We start from the raw sequence: 19077 nt of genomic DNA on the forward strand, positions 1-19077 counted from the left end.
GGAAATTGAGGGTATGGTGGGTATTGGAATCGGAGGAGAGAAGAAAAGAAAGGAAATCTATGTAATGCAGAAAAAAAAATTGCTCAGTTTGCAATCTAACGTCCCATTTTTAAAACAACTCCATATTAAACGTGGCTATGATCAGCATATCATTTGGATCTATTTCTAAAATGTTACAAAGTCTGTCTGTCTGCCTTTGCATGGACCAGGATGCTGCACTGGCAATCAGGAGTAATTTCATATAGCAGCAGGTTGGTTTTGTTTTGAGAAAATCACACACAAAACAAGCATGTATTTTTTTTGAATCATTCTCCTTTAGAATAAAAACTAACAAGAATATATAAAAAAAATCCCATAAAATACATGGCAGCGAAAATTAAAGAATAACATATTTTCCGTAATGTAGAAATTTTGTTGTTGTTGTTGTTTTTAATTTACCACTTCACATGGCACTAAATACTGTGGGAATAGGGGCAAAATTGCACATTCACAGAACAACAGAAACCATGCAACTATATGCAGTCAATTACTATATACTCAATTTCAAACAAGTAGAAAAGTAAAGCTAGTTACTTCTCTTTGGAAGCAGCTGATTTCAGTTAACATGGAGAGAAAAATTATCATTAGGAGTACAAATAATGAATGTGTTCTGCTGCTGCATGCATGTAAAGCCTGAAAAGTACCCTTTCATTCCACATTCTGTATTACAGCTCCAGTCTTAGCTGAGAATATCCCTAAGTCTAATGGGTTAAATGCTTATTATACCACTGTCTTATATGTAACATAAGGTACCTACTACAAGCCTACTCTTCATGCAAAATTGCCAATTTATAGCAATATTCCTTGTTTAGAAAACAAGGCTATCCAAACACTATAATTACAATATGCACCAGCAGGCATAACCCTGCATTAATGCACAGACTCCAGATACATTTGTCAAATAGAGTTTTTTTTTCTCTTTGCCTTCTTCTCAGGGTACTTTTAAGTTCAGGGACAGAGAACATGTCTTCATTAGAAACATTAACATTCACAGGCTGTAGTAAATTTTGACAGTGAAAAGGTCTCTGTAACCTTTAGTTGTGCAGAAATTTACTTCCCAAGAAAATTACAGCTGGCACTGTCTTAATTAATGCTAGCTTTCTTTTCTGAAAATTGTGGGCTTGTCAGTAAAAAAGGCAGAAAAACCTGAGTTTAAAAGACTGGACACAAAAGACGCATAGAAATAAAGCCTTGCAAAATTTCATAATATTGCTCTGTTTTTGTTCTACAGTATGGAGATGAAAAGATCTAATTTGATTTTGCCAAATGGAGCAACATATATGTAATATAGAAATGATTTGCATTCTCTCCTTTGTCTTTGAATTTTGTCATGTAAAGAGTGCTTTTTTTTTAAGCCATTCTTTTTTAAAAGCAATAGGTCAAATAATATCTATATCTGAAGGGGGAGGGGAATAAAGTATGACTTTTTTTTTAGCATTTCTTTAAATGCTCCTAGTAAATCATAGCTAACAGTAAGAATTGCAGCAGTGTTTTTCACATGATTTTTAATTACTTGACATCTTTTTCTGATTTTTAGAATGACTTTAGTATTAATGTACAAATGTATTTCTTAATATTTACCTACATGTCTCAGAGTTATATTTTGATAGTATAAATATTTCCTCTTTGGCATATAAAGAATATTTATTCGGTGACTGAATTTTGATTACCATGCACAATAATCTTTAAGTGCTTGACAAGGTGTTAAATATATACATTATTTCTGAGCAACATTTTCTTACATGCAGGTTGGATTAATGTTAAAAGCAAATAGATATTTTCTTCCTTTTTTCTTATGTCTGTAAAGAACAATAAGATGTTTCCATATTAGTGGTCATATTCTCATATCCTCATATTCTCTTTTGAAAGCAATTTCCAGCATTTTGTGTTTGGAATTGTGCAGTTCCCAGCTCTATCACTGGAAGCAATAATGCTCCAGCTCCACAGAAGACTCTTACTTATTACCAAGACATGACACCACTTTGGCACTACAAGAAGAACCAATACTGCATGTCAGCTGTTCAAAACATTTTATGCAAGTTTCTACAAGCACTTTAAATTAAGGTGCCCTGTATAAATGGTTTATTCATGTTTATGAAATGATTAGTTGGTGCCACTACATCCTTTAATAACTTATTGTAAGACATGTTATAAAATGCATCATCAATAAATGCTTAAAATGCTGCCACAGCAAGGTGATATGCTGCTACAACAGTATTTTAAGACGTACGTATTGTTCAAATAGTTTGTCTGCTGTTTCAATGCATACTTTCAAGTTGTTTTTTTTACAAGCATGTTATTGAATGCTGTACAAATAATAAAATATTTATAAATATCACCTTAAAGTGTTACTATGTTTTCATAACTTTAATGTACAAGCCACAGAGACCGAGCAATCGTCAAAAGTACAGAAGTGTAACAGAAGAGAAAAATCTCTATTTTAGAGGCAAATCTCTGTATTATCTCCCTGAGACAGAAAAATTCATAGCATTTCCCACACACAGGGGCTGTATTATCGAGGTTTGAACCACTAACCATTTAAGAAATTGCCATGAATGGGGGGGCCAGGAGGAAAGCAGGCACCTAAAATCGGAAGACATGAAAAAATGTCACACACAAAATGTTTTGACTGTTTATAGCACTTGGCAATTTTACTGAAGTAATAAAATCCCAGTGTGGGCTATGGAGCCCATATGGACAAATGTAGGATTAGGGCCTCTCTTTGCTACTTCCTATACTGGAATACGAACAGAATAACATTATGGACAAATATTAAAAAAGGAGTACAGTCATAAAGCAGATGCTGACTGGGACATTAGTTTATGCATTTATCTGCTTCTCAGCTTAAACACAATAAACACGAAGTCTTAAGCAATATTCCAAAAAGGAATGTAACCTCAGGAAGAGAAAGCCAAGTTCATTGCTTAAAAATGGTATGCTACTAACTTCAAGAACATAGCAAGTGAGGGGTCTAAGCATATACTTAGCCAAGCAATGCAGTCAAATTTTCCTTGCTCATTGTCAAATTAATTGAACTACTTACATAAGTGAGGAGACTTGAAGAAAGCACTTCCAGATACTGGCTCCAAACATTAGGATTTCCATTCCTTTCTGAGATCCCCTGTGACCTTCAATCATTTATTTACAGACAGACAATGATGTGCCTTTGTTTCAACATGAGAAAATGCAGGAACATGGGTACTTGATAAGGCCAAAGAAACCCAGCAGGAAGGAAAAAAAAAACTTTATCCTTGAAGGGAAAAAAGCTAAAAGCCAACCCTAGTGAAACACACTGTATATTTACTCCTCATGTAGGGGACAGCCTCACTCATATAGTTCACACTTGCTCACCTCTGGAACAGGGTAAAGCACTATCAGTCTCTGAGGAGGCTGCTGTCAGAGCTCAGTGTACACATATCAACTTCATTTAGCATGATTCTGCCATCTGTGCTGGTCTGAACAACAACCAGCATGATCACACCATCTTTTTGCCACCTGCACAGTGGTTACTGAGCTCAAGCAGGAATCATTTGAGGGGCATAAACACAAACATTGCTCTGCCCCTTTCTACTTTCCCAGATGTCCACCAAAAATGTGCAAGCACAAACACATTTCCTACAATCTTAGCTGGAGGGATGCAAACTCCTCTAAGTCGCTCCCAGTGCATGCCTTAATTTGTGCTGCATGGCCAAGCACAAGGCCAAGCTTTAGGTCACAGAGGAGCTGTACTAAGTGGTCAGTACTGACGTGCTCCTCTTCCTTTCCACAACAGCTATTCCTCATTGGATGTGACTGATCATAAACATACTAAATTGTTGAATATTTATCTTTTAACACATTGGCGTACATAAAGGAACTCTCAGCAATTAGCATTCCTGAATTTGTCTTTTGTAAATTTATTTTCTCAAATAATTTTTTTGCATGATTTATTAAAAAATAAAGCCAAACACTTGGTTCTTAGATCCTGACCCTCTAATCACTCACATATGTGCCCATCTCTCGCATGTGCTCTTTGAGACTCCAGTAGTCTCAAATTGTGATTTATCTTGTATAACTAATGCTTCTAGGTTTTTTGGTGCTGACAGTATGATTTTTCACTTTCTTTCCTGTCAATTTCCAAGTACTGCATAGACATCTTTTCTATCTTTCTTCCTTCATTTTAGAAGTTGTAACAAGATATTTTTTAAGATCTTCCCAAAATTCTTGTCCGAATAGTTTTTAGTTTCTAATAAATGTATAAAATTACACATATATGGACATTTATATATGTATATAAATCTATATAAAAATCATGTAATTACTAATCTGCTTGCTTAAGCTTTATTGCTTTATTATTTTTATTGAATGACTGCTTTAAAATTTCATAACCTATCAAGTCTTTCACATTTAAGTGACTCCCACAAATGATTTCTGCCTCGAATGCTCTTATATTGATACGACCTTCCTTCACTCACTTCTGCAGTCCAGCTGTGTGGCCCCTTCTGTTCCACTCACCTATGGGCTGGGCATAGCTAGTAAAAAGGTTTGCTTGCTTTGTAGGATCAAGAGGATTCAAGGTTGGGCTGCAGGTAGAAAGGATGTTGCGGGAGACAGCGTAGCAAGAATCCAGGTTCAGAGGAGTTCTGATTGTCAGTGGTTCACAGACACCTACCATACAACTGTACTGCAACACCCTTCCGGTATGTCCCTTGTTAAAATAAGAAAACTTACTTCTGCCTTTATGCTATTGCATTATTGCTATTGCATTATCAGAGACTTAGTTTCTCTACAGTACAAAAAATTGGGAAGGATTATATACACCACTTCATTTACTAGTTTATTCCATTGTTCTTCTGTTGTAAACTCAAGACTGAGATCTGACAGCTGAGAGGTATTTTTATTACCAGTAGCCTCTGGCTGTTTGGAGATGTCTGTAGTCATTCTGATGCAAACTTAGGGTTCTAATTTATCCAGTGGACTTCATAGGAATAAACTTAACTGGGTGACTATTTAATTTAGGATATTTAGTTATTCTTTTGTTTAAAAAGTATGGAATCTGTGTTACATATTTACCTATTAAAGCATTATATATCTGCTTCAAAAATCTACAAGTGGACTTACAAGCACTGTCATTTACTAACATACATAAGTAATGCTTCATTTTATTCTTTGGTACGTGACAGCCTTGAAAATACTTATTTCTGCTTTTCTGGGAAACTGTAAATTTCTGGTGTGTGTGAGCACTCTACAATATCTTCTTATTAAGTAGATAGGGCCCTAGGGACATAATAGTATATCACAGTATTTTTGCCTAACTATAGTTAACATGTGACACTTCTATTTGCCCCAAGATTATGTACAAATACGTTTCAAAGATTTTCCTAATGATAACCATGATGTTTCATCTTGCCCTTCTAATAATAACAACAGTTTAGCTTTCCTCCTCCTCCTCTCTTCAACCCCACCCCCCAACCCTTTCTTGGTGAGCCTGACATTCAATTCGGAGAATCTAATGCCAGCAAGAAATCCATTTGTACTCCAGAGAGCGGTAGGCATGCCCCTTTGAATCTATTTTTAGGTTACTGTAGAATAAATTGATATTTTCTTCCTTCAGTCATTCCTCTCCCAAGCATCTCCAACTTTTCAATGTTTGCAAAGGAGAACTTTATGCTTCATCTTACTGAAAATATTTTGTGTTCAAATTGAATGTTCACTGGTACATACAGTGACATGGCAAGATTTGTTGTACAACTCTACAAAGGAGGAATATTTGCAACAGAAGAGTCAAAAATAAGTTTAGACTCCGAGCAAGGCAAAGTTAGGTTGGATATTAGGAAGAACTTCTTTACTGAAAGGGTTGTTAGGCATTGGAATAGGCTGCCCAGGGAAGTGGTTGAGTCACCATCCCTGGAGGTCTTTAAAAGATGTTTAGATTTAGAGCTCAGTGATATGGTTTAGTGGAGGACTTGTTAGTGTTAGGTCAGAGGTTGGACTCAGTAATCTTGGAGGTCTCTTCCAACCTAGATGATTCTGTGATTCTGTGAAAGTTCAGACCATAGATACTGTAAGATATTTGTATTTGCCAGAGCAATCTGTAATTTGTCTGTTTATAAATAATTATTCCATTCCTTCAAATAATTTACTGTTCTGGTTGACCTTTGAGACCAAGATAACCTAACCCATAACCTAACTAAAAATTATTCCACTTAGAGAGCCTATATTACACAGGATTTCAGCACTGATCTTTTAACATTTCTGAGCTAGTACCAGTCCAAGTTGGAAGTAAATCATGGTAACTTGGTAACTGGTAACTTGGATCCATTACTTAAACACCAGTTTTTCATCCCAACCCTGAAAGTCTACTCAGGTTGAGTAGATACATATTTCCATTACACCTCACCTGTGTATTCATAGTCCACAGAAGAGAGGGGGCTATGGTTGATAATTATTTCTTTAATCTTACCTCTGATTTGTCCCACTCATCCTGTGGGAGATCTCTGTGGGCTTCTGTAGTTCCCTTTCTCTCTCCTCTCCTCTGAATCTGTCCCTGTGGCTCCCATCTTACTTCCCCATTTCCAAGAGAAAGGAACTTGCAGTCCTTAAAATGAAGGAATGCACTGACAATTATTATGTTCTGTGTTAGAAGCAAGAGCTTTAAAATGTATTTTCTCCCACATACGTTATTCTTAAAGTACAACATGATTTTTAGACTCTCTCCTTATTTGTTTATTTTTAGCACATATCAAAACACAGCAGTTCTCCCTCCAGGCTATATTTGACAAAGTTACAGAGACTTTCCAGGCCACCTCAAAGCAGAGGTTAATCCAAACAATTTAAACCTCTCACTGTTCCACAGGAGGATGGCATTTGATTGGATTATTTAGGGAGGACAAAATGTTTTTGTTGATGAGTGAGATGAAATCCTCAGAGAGTGAAATCAATCTTACGTAGAGACCCTGGAGCATTGATCTTGGTGTATATTGACAATTTCTGGTTGTTTAGCTATTTGGAATGACCACACAAAACGAGTAAGCTGTTATAGTTTTAAGGTTTTGGTATTTATTGGCAACCCCAGTGCTCATATGATTAATCACACATTCAGACTGTGAGCTCAGTGGAAATTGACTGCAACGCAGCAGAAACAAAGTTTTATGTTATCATTGTGTAATAAATTGAAGCTATATCCCTAAGCAAATTTGTCTTCAAGTTTCCAATTTGTCTTGTTAAAAGTGTTGTTTATACAGTAGTTAGCAAAAATGCAAGTAATTACACACAGAATTCATTCTAAGCGGTTCTGTATATATTTTTTCTCTTTATTGGTTTTCTATCTTCATTATCCAATATTCTGTTATACCTAAGCATAACCGCATTCAGGAAAAATCAAAAAATAGACAGGTCATAAAGCAAGCACTTGCTTATATTGAGGGCAGCATTTCTTGGATATAATGCTACAAGACAAGGCCTTCTGAACAAACTAATCCAAATGCAAACATCCTTTAATAAACCATTTTTCCCTTTGTAGTTGCACTCTCTGATGCTTACCAGTGAGAAGTAGAACAGAAGGACAAGCATGTTGGTTTATATATTGTATTTCATTTAACAAAATAATATTTATGTAGAAAGTTTGAAAGAACATTCTTTCAAACACTGCTAGGCTTTTACAAGTTCTTTTTGCATTGTAAGAATGTCTGTTCCTTTTACCAAAAACCAGATGGAAAAATAAAAACATAGCTATAATTGGAAATTGGAGAGCAATTTGGGGAATGCAAATACTGAGAGAATATATTTAAAATGAGGAGTGCTAGGTAGAGAAATGTACAGTCTGCAAAGGAAGGAGCTGCTCCAGCTATGGTGCTGGTAGAGACCTGTGCTGCCAAAGACTGATAATGCTTTATAGCCTTTCACGCTTGCCAGTGGGATCTCACTATAACCTCAAAGAAGCAGTTGCTAGGATGTACTTACTCAAGATAAGAGCAAAACTGTGGAGCAGAAAAGGGAAAACCTGGAAGGCTGGCCTTGTGCTTCCCTAGAGAGGCTTACATACTCGTAATGTAGAGAAACTATATCCAGATCAGGAGAGACCTAATTACAGAGCTCAGAGATGTTAATGACACACAGAAAGTTACATGCAGCTGAAACTATGAATATCTCTATACCAGCAGTCATATCTCTACAGGACTGGCTTCTGAACCAATGTGCTGTAATCTGAGAGCTTTTTCTCTAAGGTGGAGCCTTTCAAATAGTCAGAGACATTCATTTTTTAAGTGAACAACACTCACCATAAGCCTCTGCTAAATTTTATTGAATGGGACCTTTTTTTTTTTTTTTATTTTTTCTCTATTTGTAATTCATTCTCCTATGCCATCTCTGAAAAGGGCTTGCAACAGTAATTCTTCACATTCGTCTTTCCATCTTTTGATCTCAAAATCCTATATCTGATTTGGACACAGTAATCTCCAAAGCAATGAATACCCTTTTTAATTTACTGACACCTTTTAAGGACAAAATTAATGAATGATTTTTCTTAGGTTTCATATTAGGTGCAATTTTTTTTAATGCTTATATTTATTTTGCCTATTTGTGTAACACTGTGGTTGCCCAGCTGACTTACTTCTATGTTCCTTGTTTCTCTTTAGCTTCAGGGAAATATCCCTATATCTTTACCTGTAGTAGTGATAAGGAGTTGTCACAGCTGCTGTCCATGCACTCCTCAAACCAGAGAGTACTGTAATAAATCCTGTTTTATTTTATGGACAAATAAATGCTGAGGTAAAATATTCGAGGATCGTTGCTTGAATACTTGCCATAGCAGTGCTACTGTAATAACCACTATGACATTAATTTACTGCAATGTGCCGTAGGAAGAAGGAAGAAGGAGGGAGAAGGGCATTAAAAGAGAAAAATTACTATCCTTTGGATTTATTGGGATTGGCCTTCCTCATTTTCAGCCATCATTAGTTGATTAGGTGCTGATGACAGTATGGACAAGCGTGCTAGAATAGTTGGCTAAGAAAAGCCCTAAAGGTACTCTGTTAATTGAGATGATGTTCTTATTGTACTTACTGAACATAACTGCAGACAGTGAAATAAGAGCTTAAGTGTTGTGTAACAGACCACATGAACGTTCACTCATTATTAGTCTGTAAAGGGGTGAAAACACTGTATATAGGTTACTGTTACTACAGAAAAAGAGATAATATTAAAAACTGGAGGAGACTGTCTTTTATACAGCCTTCTGGGAGGCGTTGAGAAACCTGTCTAATGTTCCATAGTTCCATTAGGGAGACGTTGCTTTATCAAGGGAGCTGAAAATTGGCTTATATCTTCATCTTCTAAGAGGTATGCACCTGAACATAACAAAATAACGAGATTTGCCTACTCACTAGAAGCTTACATGCTATTGATACTCTTTTGGTGCTTATATTCCACCTACTTTAAATTTTAAGGTAATTTAGAGAAAATGGCAAAGAAATGCCACTATACTTCATTTGATCTTGTTTGTGAAACGTCAGCATTATACAGGAAGAAGGAATTGTGTGCATCTCTACACAGAACCTGCAAAGCAATAGATACTTGGATTCAACAGTAACATTTTGGTAACAATGAGAATGCTATATTACCAATAACTGCATGACATTAAATAATTTCATATGGATATTAGCCTGTTTCTTGCTGTGGACAGGGTGAATTTCAAACTCAGTGCCTAGACAGTCACAATTAAAAAGCCTCCTTGAGCTTCAGAATGGAATGGACAGCAGTTTGAAGGATTCTTTGAACTTCGAGACAAATCTCAGCTCTTTTCAAGCCAATAGTCCTAGGAATATACTGTCCAGAGAGCAAAATAATCCCAGTGCATTATGCACTGTGTTCTTAAAGTTCAAATTTGAAGTAAATTTGCCCTCTTTCAGAAAAGTAAGCAAAGTAAATCTGACCATTATCATGTTCACCTTGAATACATTCAGTTACAGGGCACAATCCTTGGAAATATCAGAAAATTTGCACAGAAGTCTGTAAACTCATAAAATGCAGCTTTTATTACAGACAGACATTATTCCTACTCATGAAATTCTAGTATCAATTTTGTTAAAAAGAAGTATTTATATTTACTAACCTAGTACGGTAGATCACCGGGGTCTAGTTTTAAACACTCAGCCTTTGAGACGGTGAATGGCAGAACCTTGCTTTCCTGAGCCAAACAGGAACTTACTTCCTTTGGTCATTCATGAGCTAGGAATTTCTTCTCACTATATCAAGATACAGTAAAAAAATTAAAAAAAAAAAAAAAAAAATCAGTGAACTAGGAATACTCAGAAGCATGAATCAAAAAATTGCACAGAACTTTATAATATGCCTATTAGGAACAGTGTACAGGGGGCCAGAAGAATACAAAAAGCCACATGATTTCTGACTTAACTAATTCTTCAAGTACTTTAACTACACAGTCAAATCAGAAATTACATACCATCGTTGCCAATGGTCTCTAGTACAGTTTTCTTATGGGACGCCATTAGCATTCAACAGCTTCTTCTGCCATCAGATTCTTTTTACAATAAATATGGTTCTATCTTTAATGCCCATTGAGATAATAAATGGCATTTCCTTCTTTCAGACATCCTTTGTGACTTTGGCATTCAGCTCAGTGGAAAGGGAGTAGCGACTGATCGTGTTATTGGGTATCTAGACACAATTTGGCAGCATCTCTAGCAAAAGGCTTTGAAACTTAAGCAAGTAGTCTTAGGGAGCCACAAGAAAAATTGAGAATATTTGAAGAGTTAAGATAAGAATCAAGACATCCGAAAGAAACAAGAGGTTCAGGATCAAAGACATGTAATACTCTCAAAAATGTTAGTGTAAAAATACCCGTTTTTAAAATACTTATCCAAGTAAGCACTAACAAGATCAGGCTTTTGCAGTTTGTATTGCCTGGTTCCAAAATCATTGTGATTTTGGATTCTTGTATTACTGTCATAGCAGTGACAAAGAACAGATCTATTTAAAGTGTGCTTTACCAAGACTTGTCAACATTTGAACTAGAAGAGTGATACATTTGACAGGTTTTAGAGATACTGTTTCCTACCACTACCTCAGAGGGCTGAAACAAGAAACAGAGATCTACAAGACCCAAGAATTGACATTTTCACCAGGTCTTGCAGTTGGCCAGGCACAATGCTGTTAATTATATGCACTAAAATTTAACTTCATCTATGCAATAGATGTACGCCAACATGGTTTTGCAAATAACCAGGTGCCTTAGGAGTGATGAAATTCAAACTGAATTTCTTGCAATGCGATGTAAGATGGTATACATTCATTCCATATGGCGTTAAGACCATTCCTCAGGCCTCCAGCACCTATGAAGCAGTTCAGTTACAGAGTAGTGTGTTGTATCTTTCTTCTCCATGTTTCTGAGAGATAAGATTAAAACAGGTAACATACTGGCAGAAACCACCTTTGTACCAAGTCCAGTGAACAGTACAGGTAGGTGTGTGATGTTATTCAACTCAGCTGCAGCCCACATTCGATTAATTTCTTAGCAACTTCCTACTAGTTAATATTGGACAGTAAAATGGCATCTGAACTTCCTGTCTCCAGGTTGATAAAAGAGAGGGTTAGGGGCCAGAAAAAAACACCTATTATTTTATTTTACTTGTTAAAGCTGAGGAAGGATAAGTCTCCTGGGGGGGGGAGGGGGAGGGGAGTTAATGAAAAAAATCTTCAGTGTTTAATTTTACTACATATAAGTCTGTCTATATAGTTCTTAAAGAAGGTTCAGTCACTAGCAAACCAAATACTGATGGACGTGTGTACATCGTCATCAAAACAAGCAGAAGTACATCGGGGGATATGCCACTTTTTCCCCATGCTATCGTTGATATCAAGGGAAAGATGAGATTTATTCCACCTCACAGAGTGTGACCACAGTGTTTCAACACTTCCAAAATCTTCTTACATGTTACTCTCATCCAAGATGACCACCACTTCCTAATGCTCCTGAGCAACGGGAGCTCAGCTTCCCTGCCCTATTATTGCTCCTGGCGAAAATGAGGCCAGTCTCTGTGATCATAGTCTCCTAAGCCCTGCTTAAGGACAGTTGAAGAAACAGAAAAGTATAGAAAAGGAAATGGGATTATGGGAATTTATAGGTAGACAGAAATTGTAACAGGAAGAAAACAGTGAAGGCATTATTGGTAGATAATAGGGAGACATACTCAGATATCAGACTACAGAGGAGAAGCTATTAAAGTGATGTAAATCCAAAATTTACAAAAATTTACAAAAATACATCATCATGTTTCTAAAACCATATCTTGCTGAGTTGTAGAATCTTCTAAACCAAAGCAAGTTGCATCTCTGGTGGCACTCCCAAACAACCTAGGGAGATTAGCAGTGTTTGACAGATTTTGATTTTTTGGCAGTGTTCATATTTTGTGAAAAAAATAACATTGCCCTTTTTAATATACATCTTTGCTATATCTGTCTTCACTGACTTTTCTAAGAGACCAACAGACTGGGTGTCTGCTAGATTTCAGAACATCATTTGCTTCTTTTTTCTTGTTTTGTTTCATTTTTTGTTTTGTTTTTCTATCTCCTCTTACTCTCCATTAAGTATTTCTAGGCTCAGTAGAACGCCAAACCTTTAGGCAATATCTTGAGCAGCTGCTATAAAAACAACTGATAGTGTTTCACAATGTTCATCATTCCCATAGCACTTTTCCAACTACTAACCCAGTAAATCTTTTTAATACTGTAACAGATTTTTATTTTTATTTTTTAAATAAGCAGGATACACAGACCATGAACTTGCAAAAGGAACATGAGTGTGTTGTTTTTTTTTTTTAAATTTCCTTTCATGATCACTATGTATAAATAGCTGTGACTACAGAAGATCAAATAATTCATTGTTAATAACATTTGTTAATTTAGCTCATTTTTTCCCCTCATAGGTAGCTTATCCACAGATCCTGAAGTCTGTCACACATTCACAGTTTCTAAGCATTTATTATTTTGTTTGGGAGAACAATTCTTGGCATATTGTTGATTCAGAAATTGTTCATTAGGAGAATTATCTATTTATGTAGTTCATTGAACCACCTATGGCTATGGCTTTATACTAGGCAGCAGCATGCCTCAATGGCTTTATGCTTTCCATTCCTACTGCTCATTCTCCTGAAAAAGCAAAGGTTATTCTGGCAGAGCTATGCAGCAAACAAGATCAGGGACCCAATCTGTCTGAAGAGACAGTGAAGTATAGAAGAGGATACTGGGGTTTATGGGAATTTCTGGGTAGCATAGACAAAAAACTGCAGCAGGAATGAAGTGAAGGGAGTATTGATAGAGACAAGCTGGTGGAAGAAAAAAGAGGGCATTTCAGCTGGATACATTTTCTGACTTAGCCTACCACACAACTGCCCAAGAACCAATGCTGGCAAATCCCAGGAAGAAGCAAAGGTGCAGTGGCAGCACTGGACAAGAAAGGGTGACCTGCACTGTTATAGCTACCAAACATGACAAAACCTAAGGCTTGTAGAGTTTGTTTTTTGCTTTCTGATTGGTCACACACTAGCTTTTAACACCTGAGAACAGCAACTAACTAATAGAAACTCTTGTGAATATGGTGTTCTTGGACAAACAGTACTCCATTCTAAAATTTTAAATATTGCAATATTTGCAAATGTTTTCATAAGAGAAGGATGAATCAGCTTCATGATAGCAATCATAACTGTGAATTGATACTGTTTATAGAAGTAGTTGCAAGTATACATTTTTATTGGCTTGCCTTTATAATTTGTAAATTAATAATAGCATTAATGTACAGATCAATTTTTTTTTAAAAATAGAAATAGTTTTCTGAGACAGCTAAGTATTAGAGATAAAGTTCTGCTGTGGCTATCACTTTTCTAGTAATATACAAAAGACCAAAGAGGACAAGTTTAACAATTTCAGTCAGCTAGAGTAGATAACATTTACTATAGCTCGTTGCAAAAAAAAAATAAATTAAAAAGGTCTAAAACTATTCCTTAACACAGAGTTCTATACTGTTTTTGAGACAGAATATGACTGTATTGAAAGAGCATGTCCTTACATTCACACTCCTGAATATTCTTAGAAACCTATTTCTTTGCACAGCTGTGGGTTAGAGTGAAGGGAATTAGGCACTGAATTAAAAAATAAAAATAAGAAATAAAACAAAAGAACTGTAGGAATTAGATGTATAAGTTCAAAAACCTTTAATTATTTGGGAACTAGTGTTTGCTTTATAGAAGTAGCAAAATTGGGACAGTCTGTAAAATTCTCCTATATTACTATCTTTACAATATCTGAATTAAATAATATCTGATTAAAGTTTTGCAAGGGACTGATGTAGTACATAGACTGTTTTAAGATTTTTTTCATTTCTCAGTCAGTTTTATAATGGAAGTTATCTTTTAAGAGCTGACACTGTTTACAATATGAAAATTGCATTGCTTGTAACGTGCTGAATGTTTCATTTAGCAACTATACCATTCTTTTCTTTGAAACTTAAGTTCCCTTGGTAAGGGTTATGAGGTAGAATTTCTAGTCCTCTGGACTTACCCCTGAATGAGTTAGGCCTGCTCTTTAGATGTCCCATCTCACTCCAGAACAGAACAGCTGTTCTGTGCCCCCAGCTGCAGGATGCTGCAAAAATGTAACAGAATGGAGATAATCTTTTTTCCTTTGGCGTACCAAGTGCACATCCACACTGCATCACTCAGCACAGGGGTACTGGTTATATCAGGGTAAGCTGGTTAGCAGCATGCAGAACCCCAAAAGGCCAATGCGTTTTTAGAATCTGACCCAACTTGTTTAGAGAGGTAGCATAAATATTTCTGTAATGTAGTGAAAACATAACCTGGGGCTCACAGAACAGAAGGTAGAAAGGCTAGAATGGACATGCTTATGCCAGCTGGAGCTCCTTAGCAGAGGAATTCTCAAAGAATTTTGTTAGGGACCAGTTACGCAGGTACAGTTAGTTTTCTATTACTTGTGTGGTGAATCTGTTTAGAGAATCACCTTCTGTTTAATGATATTTTTATTTAGAAATTCTTAAAGTACATTTCTATAACTCACAAGAATCTGTTTGCTAGCAAGATGGAAAACGGTTGGGGCCACCCAAACCATTAGTTTGGGTTTGGATATGTTTGACCATTAGTTTGAATATGTTAGACATATTCAGTAAAAGAACTGAACCAATGTAAGTACTCAGCTTAGACACCAGGAAGATGCTCAAGAATGTGCAGCAAGGTTTGTACAACCAAAAAACTTTTTCGTGCATGCTGCTAAAATAGATTGCAGTTGCAATGCAGCAAAATTAAAAAATCAAAATAAAGAGGGACTCTAGAGCAAAATAAATACATAAATAATCAGTTTCAGTATATGCATAGTCATACTGCAAGAGGGAAACCTGTGAACTGTAGGAACTAGAGATTAAAAAAGAAATAGAATGAAGCAAGGGTTTCTGTTATAAATCACAACTACCTCTTTGCTCTGGACTCATGGAAGGAGCACTTCAATTTACTACCTAGCTCATGTTACATATGGCCACAAGGTTCAGCAGGACACAAAGTGAAATCAGGGCAGAGTTTACTGCAGCATCTTATTGGGTTACCTTAGCAATATTCCCTCTTTCTGTCAAATGTCCTGCCATGGTTGTCACTCAGACAATCCTGAAGGGCAGTCAAGGCATTGCACAGCCTATTTTTGACGTGATATCAAATATTCATTTAGATGGGTCAAGAACAATGTTCTCTTAAATCTGAGAAAAACTTAGGAGGTGAAGTGGCAGTGGAGGCTGCGCAAGCGCAGATGTGCCTTACATAATGCCTAGGTAGTCAGGTGCAGACAGCTGCATCCCAGCTGTGCTTGCCTGTGTAGCCACACAGCTGGAAACATACCAATAGCACTTTGGAAGCTGCATGATCACACTAGCATAAGACTAAAACAGAGATTGCAAAAGCATGGCAGACCTGGCCGTGGGATGTGGCTAATGCAACTGGGTGAATACATTCCTGTGCTTCAAAACAGCAAAATGGCTAAGTGCCTTGCTGAATTAGGGCTAAAATCTGGGCTCTTCTAGTGAAAAAATAACTTTTTAAAAAGCATTTGCTTTAGGGAACCACTGACATGCAGACACAAAGTAATGAGCACCTATGATAGGAATAATTAAAATGTTACCAAAAAAAAAAAAAAAGGAAAAGAAAACAGAAAACACAGAATGAAGGAGAAAAAAAAGCCAAAATAATTATAATCTTGGGAAAAATACACGTTTACCAAGTAAATAAAAGAGGTTTCTGAAAGCCTCAAATAATTAACACAAATCTAAACCCTCTGGTGTTCATTCTCAGGGGAAACGTTTGAAACAGGAGCACCCAGGAGAATGCAACTGATAAAAAGGAAAACATTCCGATCTCCTGGCTATACAATGTGCTTTGTGTAGATTTTTATTTTTTTTAAACTGGAAATTAAAAAAAAAGAAATCATAATTGCTTCATGATGCTCAGATACCACGGTGATAAGAATGTTGTAAATATCACACCAAAGCCCAGAAAATTCAAGGTAATGTGGATGGTCCACACTTCATGTATCTATTATGCTCTTAACTATTAATAGCTACGTCTAACACCTACACTGCAGCTCAGGAAATACTTTCAGAAGTAACATCATGAACCTGTACTCAAAGGGAATGTTCATACAGGCTAGATCATTTTATGACTCTAAGGACAAAGAATTATGTACTGCTGTGCTTTATTTCTGAAGATATCAAAGAAAGGAAATCAAAGAAGGTGGTCTGATTATTTTTTTTAACCTCTTCCCCTTTCCCTCGTTTTAGTATTTTCTTACAAAGAATTGAACTTGTCTTTTGCAGCACTACAGCATGCATGATCTTGAGTTGCAAAACTACTATGAACTCCAGACATCTTCAAAGTAAAAGGTGACAAGGCTGAACTGCAGTCCAGATTAGAAAGAGGAACCTATCTTATTTTATTGAAAGTACATGGAAATGCTAAAATATTAACATGTTTTTATCCACCAGCCTGAATTAATGCAGTCTTAGCATTATCTACAATGAACCTTCTTTTGCAGAATTTATGTACATGCACCACTATATATGCAACAAACTAAAACCTGCATTCTTACTTGTACAGCACCTGCATTAAGCCAGACTACAGTTTAAAAGCAACTGTAAACTTGGATTCATATGTGGCAGATTTTCCTTCTGAAAAGTCTCCATCTCCTTGGGTGCAGACTGCCCTGGAGAAAGGGTTTAAAGCAGAGGAGCCATGCATTTCCACAGAGCTCCACTCCCTACCTACAAAAGCTATGCAAATGATGCATATCTTAATTAAAGTAACAACAATAAAATTATATTTTTTTTCCTTTTTTTTAAAACAATAAGATTAGGATGCCTACTTGGATCTCCCAAGTCCCAGAAGAACTTTATATTGTGTCATTATTATTATTTTTCAGAAGACTGAGAAATGTACTGGTAACCTCCCCTAGATAAAAGGATATGATCTTAAAAAAATATAGAAGGCTCATCCTGTTTCCACACTGTCTCTTAAGCCTTTTAGGAACCGAGCAGGTGTCTAATATCAAACTCACGTGAGATGTCAAACAAAATATCAAGCCCTATCCTAGTTTTTACATTTATATTTTGGTCCAGACCTTTAGGCAGTTCTGTTTCTGTATTCTCTTGAAGTAGGAGAACAAGTTTTTTGCTTATATATTTATGCATGTGAATAAGATGCTGCAGGTTGTGATAGGTTATCTGTATTTCTTCATTTTCTTGAAATGTTTGCCAGGAGGTTATAGCTACGCCTTGTGATGTGGCAGTTGCTAATGTACTGTAACTATATTCTCCTGATGAATGGCAGAGTAAACAGGTATATAAAATATGCATAAATGTCAGTGCATCTGTTAGTACTTCCCTAACACTACACGAAAATTCAATCCTTTCTTCTAAAATTTTCTACCATTTTTTTGTGTCTGCCATGAATATGCGTATAAACCATGTGTATAAACAATTTAATACATTACATTTACAGCAGCTAAATAGTCTGCAAAGTACTGATACATCAGTACTGAAAGAAATCTCAGTTTTGTATCTGAAAAATACTGAATACAAGCTTTAAAATTGCAAAAGTATTTTAAATAGGCAATAAATTACTGCACAAATAGTAACCATGTTTTGAATTTTAGTACAAAAGCTTAAAATGACAGAACATTAAACTTCCCAATATTGACATAAGATAGATAAATATCATCTTTGCTTTAGACATGAATAAACAAATATTTTGCTCCTCTTGCGAACTCACTGTAGAACTTTGTAATGATATCCTCGCCTCAGCTGTGGAGTGCAAGCAATCTGCCACTACTACAAGTATTAAGATTGCTTTTTGGTGATCTTGGAAAAGCCAGAGAACACCTTCTTCGAGTGCCAGCCCTGCATCAGGCATATTCAACTTGTCTTTCAATTGCAAAAAAATATCCTGAGTCACAGACTGTACAGAAACAACCGTTTTGGAAATATGCAAAAACTGAATAATGTTCTTGAATTACACTGATCACAGATTATTGTTCAACCCATCTATAACGTGTTCACCATTATGTCAATGTATTCTGAAAACAACTGTTCACTGCCAAAAGAGTTCTACCTTTGGGAGATATGAGTCATTATCACTATATTTACCTGCATTATTAATAATCCAAGTTCTTTTACATTCATTTTTTACGTTGTTCCTTTCTGTGTATCACTCCATGCTATGCTAGGAATTGGTTAACTATAAGCTTAACAAAAAATGATTAGGCACCCAGAAATATCTAAAGATAAAATGCAAAACTTTTCCAAGTGATCATTACAACCCCCCCCCCCCTTTCTCTTTTAAATATTGCTAGTCTAACACATGGTCCCTGCCAAGCGATGCGAGAAAAAGAAAGTTCGGAAAATGCATAGTTTTCAATCTTTGAAATGCATTTGCATACAAAGTGTATCTTTAAGGGGAAATAACTTGACAGTGTCAGTAGCTCATACAGTAGAAA

The 19077-nt window shown here is 36.1% G+C and overlaps 1 long non-coding RNA gene across 3 annotated transcripts in view; it reads right to left on the minus strand.

Annotated features, from left to right (window-relative positions):
* The window catches only part of LOC121076824, a 93552-nt gene that overhangs the window by 29972 nt on the left and 44503 nt on the right, over positions 1 to 19077 (minus strand). For all 3 annotated transcript variants that reach the window (XR_005823737.1, XR_005823738.1, XR_005823739.1), the window contains exon 6: positions 10130 to 10262. This is a non-coding gene — a long non-coding RNA (uncharacterized LOC121076824). The remainder of the gene's footprint in view (positions 1 to 10129; positions 10263 to 19077) is intronic.

The sequence above is a fragment of the Cygnus olor genome, chromosome 12, assembly GCF_009769625.2.
Source record: "Cygnus olor isolate bCygOlo1 chromosome 12, bCygOlo1.pri.v2, whole genome shotgun sequence".
NCBI lineage: Eukaryota > Metazoa > Chordata > Aves > Anseriformes > Anatidae > Cygnus > Cygnus olor.